The sequence below is a fragment of the Uloborus diversus genome, chromosome 5, assembly GCF_026930045.1.
Source record: "Uloborus diversus isolate 005 chromosome 5, Udiv.v.3.1, whole genome shotgun sequence".
Lineage (NCBI taxonomy): Eukaryota > Metazoa > Arthropoda > Arachnida > Araneae > Uloboridae > Uloborus > Uloborus diversus.
The window spans coordinates 114,023,741-114,031,023 of NC_072735.1; positions in this window are offsets into that span (position 1 = coordinate 114,023,741).

Sequence of the window (7,283 nt, forward strand, 5' to 3'; positions counted from 1 at the left end):
AAAAGTGTGGCTGAGTGACACGTGAAAAATCAGTAATTTTGCATGTGAAAAAACAGGTTGTGGCAAATACAGTCCTGCCCATGTGAGCATCTAAAAGAAAAAAAAGAAACATTAAAGAGATATTTAGTGGCACGGATTCGAAATGGCGCCATTCTGATTAACAGTTCGACGCTCCAACAAACCTAGCAACTGTGCCTTCCTTTTCGAATGCTATTCATTAAAGGAATTCGTAATAAAACACAGTAAAAAAGTTTTTCGCCGAAAAAAATATTATGAGATCATGCGTCTATGTTTTTTCATTAGCCAGCATGATACGATTTAAATTATTTGTGAAACATGGAATTTGATTAAAGAATGAGGAAGATCTCACGTAGCGATTGAAACAAACATTCTAGAGAAGTAATAAATTCGGTTCAAAAAATAAGTGTTTTAATTTTTGAATATTCAACAATTTCCCATAGTAGGATTCTTTAACCTATACAGCTTAAGAGCCCGCACTTGTTTTTCTTTTAATCGAACACTTAAAATTCAAAACCAAAACCAGTTGAACTGAGTCCATTTTTTAAGTGTAATTTTTCGAACGTAGACAATTTTTTTTTTTTTTTTCAGCAGACAGCAGAGGAGTAGAAAATGATTTCTTACTAATGAAGTTGATAATAATTTTAATGTTTTATATCGTATTCGAATAAATAATTAAAGATTTACTGGTTGAAACTCGTAGTTTTAAATTGGCGTAGTATTTTTTCATTTGTACAGAAGTTCGAACATTGCTATTAGAAAAATCTACGTTTCAGCATACAATGAAAATAATTTTCTGCACAAAAAGGATTCCCTTGAGGTATATCTAATATTTTTTTTATGCTTACATTATGCTCAATGGTCTGGACGGAGTCAAAGCTTAAAAAAAAAGGGAAGAACACCCTTCGATTAGCAGTCAACTTATCTGAATGATAACCGTAGCCTGCATACAGGAGTCGAAACACCAAATATCATTCACACTGCATTTATTTTATTACGTGTGTTATCTGTTGTATGTTATGAGTACATGTAATGCGTAATACTACTGTAAATTTGCTATTATTTCGAACAGCTCGAACTGGCCCGAAGTTCACACAGTTTATAGCCGAACACTATACCGAAAAAAAAAACCACAGGTAATTTTAAATTTTTTTTCTTGCCGAGAAGTGTTTTTATTTTTTATTTTTTTTTTTTTACAATTTGTTATCGCAGGCTGTTTGAACCGTTATGACTTAGATGGCAGCACGTGTTCATCATTTAACAGCACGGTTAAAATACAGAATAATTTTAAGTAAGTTCTTTTTTAAGCGTAGCTTTTCAAATGTACTAAAAATGTGATACGCTATTTGTTTTTTTGCAAACAGAAGAAAAATATAAATATTACCCTTTAAATTGAGGTAGTATTTTTTTTCAATTGTACAAAGAGTCAAAAACTCATTAGAATAATCTATCTTTCAAAATACGATTTATTATATTTTACTGAACAAAAAACAATTCCAATGTAGTCTGAAATCTGAAACTTATATTTTCGCTCCCATTATGCTTTAATTTTCTTCCCGGGCCAAAGCTTAAAAAAAAAAAAAACTTACAATTGAGTATCAATTTATCCGTGTTGCATCAAGTCTTCATAACAGCTAAGAGCTTTTCTACCTCATATTTTTTATTCATTGTTCACGTAACGAGCGATATTTTTCTAATTTTTTGATGCAGATTGTCCGGACGTGGGGCCCGAACACGCATTCTCCTGGTTACCAGTCGAACGCTCTGCCGATCAAGCTATTCAGCTCTATCGGTAACAGTGCAAGTTAAAGTTATAAATTTAACCGAAAACCTCATTCTGGTTCTTTAAAACAGGTTTTTTTGCCCCAAAAAACAATTTTTATACCGTGGGTCTTTTTTTCGTCAGTAGCCAGCACGATAAGCTTTAAAATAAGGTGTAAATCAAAGAAATCGATCAAGAATTGAGGAAAATCTCGCGTAGAAACCAAAAAACAGGCTACAGAAATAATACATAAGGATTATTTTTTTTCTGAATAAAAAACAATTCTATTGTAGTCTGAAATCTTAAACCTGTTACTTATATTTTCGCTTACATTATGGTCTATTTTTCTTTCCAATGCCAAAGCTTAAAAAAAAAAAAAAACACGTGCAATTTAGCACAAAATCACTAAGTGTTTTCATATCAGCAAGGAGCATATCCTTCTCATTTATTCTATTCTACTCCCTCATAGTTGTTATTCATTTAATTCAGTGTTCATGTAATGCGCGATATTTCTGTAATTTTTTTGTTGCAGATTGTCCGGACGTGGGCCCGAACACGTAATCTCCTGGTTACGAAGAGAATGCTCTGCCAATCAAGCTACTCAGCTCTGTCGGTCATAGCGAAAATTAAAGTTATAAGTTTGACCGAAAACCTTATTCTGGTTCTTTAAAACAGGTTTTTCGGCTAAAAGAAACAATTTTTAGACCTTGGGTCTATTTTTCGTCAGTAGCCAGCACCTTAAGCTATAAAATTAGCCGTAAATCAAAGAAATCGATCAAGAAATGAGGGAAATTTGGCGTAGAAACCAAAAACAGGCTACAGAAATAATATATAAGGATTCAAGTTTTTGTTTGAGAAACAGTAATGTATAGTTAAGAAATGGTTTGTAACAGTTTGAGGTGGTGTTTACAAGTGTCTTTAATCGTATGGGTATGTTTATAAAAGTTTTTACACATACCCTTTTCCACAATGTGAAATTTAAACTTACGCGAAGGGTCTTGGAACGCGTCCCTCGCGTAAGTCGGAACTCGACTGTATTCACTTTATCTACCAGTTTGTTGGCACTCAGCTTCAGTGAGATGACATCTGCCTCCAGCTCGGTTATTTACTATTCCAGACTGAGCAGTTCTAATATGAACAAAACTGCAGTCTGTGGATGTGATAACCAGGCTGTCTGGTACATTGCATGTAAAAACTGATCATCTAAAATAATGGGAAAAGGCAAGAGAAAAAAGAAAAAGAAACAAAAAAAAAAGATAACTATGAAGAAAAAGGGTAAAAAGCGATCAACACTGAAATTTGAAAGTATTTCTCTGGGCTCATATAGGTTTTTTTTTAACTGTCTCAATAAAGCTAATCATTCAAAACTCTTACAAGTCTCTCAATGAAATAGGATGGAAAACACGTTTATAACAAGTTTTAAAGGTTGAACTAAGTACAGTTGACTCTCTGTTTAACGACTTTCAAGGGACCACAAAAAATCGTCCTTCAGTAGAAATCGTCCTTAAATAGAAATAGTGGGCCATCTGGGACCATGAAAAGCCGTCGTTAAATAGAGAGTCAAATGTAGTAGGGGAAGGGGGTATATATTTCAAACCTTTATATTTAAAAATTATGTTAACGTGATTATTAAAAAAAAGACACCAGTCAGTATGATTTAAATTACTAAAACAATTATAAAATTTATTCATTAATTCAATAAAAAACAATTTGATGAGTTACAAAGAAGTGTTTGAAAATCTTTAGATTAACAAGAAAATGATCAATCATGTTATATATGGTACAATTTTCAAAAGCTACATTTTATAATACTCACAATATCAAAAACACAATAAAAACTTTCTGCTAGAAAAATAAGCTGAGAAATTAGCCTTTAAAAAACTCCTCAACTCATACTAGTACTAAAGGTGTCATACTATAGTATAAAGTCTCTTTCAGATGCATTACTTATACAAATAACATTGAAGTAAAATGAGAACTTAATTTCCTCTGGGACAAGTTAATCCAAAATTGTCACCATAAGTTAAAAATAATACTGATTTTTAGCCAACTTTAAATTAGATGCAAAATCTTATTGGAAAGGTTTTTACATACAGAACTGTATGATTAAAATGAAAAACCCAAATTCTCAATAAATAAATAGTAAATAAGCTATTTGGTTGACATAAGTTGTCTCTCGACTTTCCGGTTGCGTGGAGAATTTTTTGTACTGATGAACTTCGAGGCTGATCATTTTTCATTTATACAGTGCTGTAGTTAGAAAAAGAAAAAAATATTTGGAGAATGCAGCTTTTTACAAGCTAGGTGTCATGGTTGACATTTATTTTAGGCCAATACAGGTCAGTTTAGATTACAGTCGAACCTTGTTGAACCGCCAACCTTAGTGACAGGCCGAAATTTGGTGAAAGTCGAGGGTGGTCGTTTAACGAGCTTTCCCAAAACCTGCATAAATGCATGCATTCGTGAAAAAATATTTGAAGGCATGTATTTTCCTTTACAAATGAAGTTTGAAAAATAACAGTCACTGGATATCCAATAGTGTGTCACGGCTCATGGACGGCTCTCTTTGGCTTCCTTTTTCTTTTTTCTTTTTCCAGAACTTGAAAAGTATCAATAACTTATAAATTATTGTCAATATTTATTGTCAAAAAATTGATGGCTTGTGAATCGGTATTTATTCTTAAACTCACAAATAAGAATTTTTTCTAAAGATAGTTTTCGACATCTTAGCAGAAGGAAGCAAAAGAACATGATATAGAATTTTGATACAAACTTGTTTACTGAAATCTGCACACAGGACAGGTTAAACCTCAGTACTCTCCCCCTTTTACTGGAACAGAAAAAGGGGGTAAAGAATGAATTCTTTTATAGCCGATAGCGAAATGTCAAAATGAAAAGGTTGAAAAAAGTGGGGGAGCAGATAAAATCTGGTTAAAATTTGTGGGGATGTTGGGAACAATGCCCCCCCCCCCCCCCCCGTTGCGACTGAGTGCGGCAGGGGGCGGATTAAACAGAAAAGAGATAAAAAATCTGGACAATTTCGTAGTGGCTAATGTAGGTGCATTTGTATGGGGCAGTAGTGGCAGGCAAAGGTGCCCATATGGGGAGCAAGAGGGGGGGCATAAGCCACCACCCTTTAAAATTAGAACTTCCGTCCTTTTAGTACTTTTTTCTTTGCAAAAATGTAAAAACATTTTTTCTCCAGCAATTAATGAATAAGTTATTAAAAATGTAAAATTTTAATAACTCTAATCTGCACTGAAAGCGGTTTCTATGGGGAAAATATCCTGCTAAACCCAAGGGGAAAATATATTAGCCCCCTCAAAATTTTGCAAATGGGCGCCCTTGGTGGCAGGTATGTGTGACATTCATGATTTCTCTCGGTGGCCCCTCATGGACATTAACTCTCCTAAATGGCTTATCGTCAAGTTTGAATTGCTTGACATGGTCTTTCAAGATGGCGGTTTAAACAGCAATATCATCATACTGAGTATGCAGTTCCCCTCGAAAATTAGTGGTGGTTGGGGTATGACGGGGTGGGGATTTAAGGAGGGAATTTGTATTGTATTCCTGTACTGAACAATTTTTCACCACATTTCTTGGCTAACTAAGAGGGTGGCGGTTTTTGGGGGGAGCGGTTTAACAAGGTTCAACTGTACTTATGCCAGCTTTGATTTAAAAAATATATACATTTTTCAAAAAGGGCTGGTTTGAAACCAAATTACATTAAATTTACATTATTTTTACAAAACTGAAACAAATATTTTTTCGAAATGGCATACCCCTAAACACACACACAATAGCACTGATTACATATACTAATAATATAATAAAATCCGTACGATGTTATTGCTACTAAGACAGCAAAATTAAATAGTAAAACATAATACTGAAGTTATATCAAAACAGAATCTGACACATCTTATAGTTTTTTTCCTTACATTTTCAATACTGATCAAAAAATGAGGCAGCAACCATCTTTATCTAAAACTGAATGTTTTCCCTCCTTTTTCTTCTTTTCAAAAAATATTTTATTTAATAATTGTTGGATTTATACTGATTTTGGAAATATTTAGAAGTAGCGATTGCAATACCTTGAATTTCGAGCAATTTTGAAATTTTGTGATACTGGTATTTGATGAAGTAAAATAAATGTATTTTTGGTATTAGCTGAAAATAATAAATAGTTTTTACTAAAGAGTTTTCAATTTAACTTATTAGATATTTACTGTTATTTTGAATTCATTTATTTTTCGATGAGATAATACTAAAATCGATTGATGTAAAAAGTTGGCTTAAAAAGCACCAATTAATAAAATATCAATAAATAAAATACATTATTTACCTCCGACCAGCGTGAATTCAGAAAGAGTATTTTCAACTGCAGGAAATTTGTGCACTAAAATGAGTTCCATGGTTAGTGACAATGGATTTCAAAAGTTGTCCCTTCATTTTATATTTGTTAACAATAAATTTTAATAATTAATGCACTTTTTACAAAAGAATTATGAGATATGGAAACAAAACAATATGTTTAAAAACTTTTTTGGGACATTTTGAGTACTAGTATTCTGTTTTAAGAAATAACGAGTACCGGCATTGCTATCACTATTTGAAGTAAGAACAAGCAAAAAGTAATTTAGACAGTTGCTAACACAAGATTATAAATTTTAAAAGTATGCATGAATCTGTCTAGAAAATAAGCTCGGCAGTTAAAGTAATACTGCATTTCGTCTGTAAGTCATCAAACCAACATATTTACAATCAGAAAATCAAAACTTGGAACAAAATTTCATTTTAAAGTTTGTTGCATTCAACAATAAATTAAAATCTAAAGTAATATTAATACAAAAAAAAGTTACATATAATACTGACGTTAAAGAGCAATGAGAGTTATAAAAAAATTTCATTTACACAGAATAAATGCTTCCAATAAAATGTGTTTTGAAATTTGCATACTAAATTTTTTTCAAGAAGCAATTTTATCCACCACTGTGCACACATCCCCCCCCCCTCTTTTATTTGAAATTAGTCAAGTCTCAATATAACGTGAAGCCTTATAACTCGAACATGCCTTTATCTTGAAGTTTTCATTCGGTCCCAAAACAATTAAGTGTTTTCAATACAAAGTTGTCTCTATATCTCAAATATACTCCTTTTAAGTTGAAGTTTTTCTCACAAAAGTTTAGTTTTCATGTTATGCATGAAAACGCCAGCCGAAAAAAGCCACCTCCCCTCCCCTTAGCACATTGCTTTGCTTATCAGCTTGTATGAGGGGGATAATTTATTTACAATAGTGCTCCTTAATACGCAGAGTGTTTCAAGATTACATGAAAAGTTACCGATTGGTCTACTTTTTACCATGGATGACCTAAAATTTCATTTCTGGTTTAATCTTTGAGAGACTCAAATTTTGACAAACTTGAAATAAATGGAATTGTTGTTCATGGAGAGGCTGCTTGTGCAGATTCTGATGAAGCTAATGATAAGGAATCTTTACCAC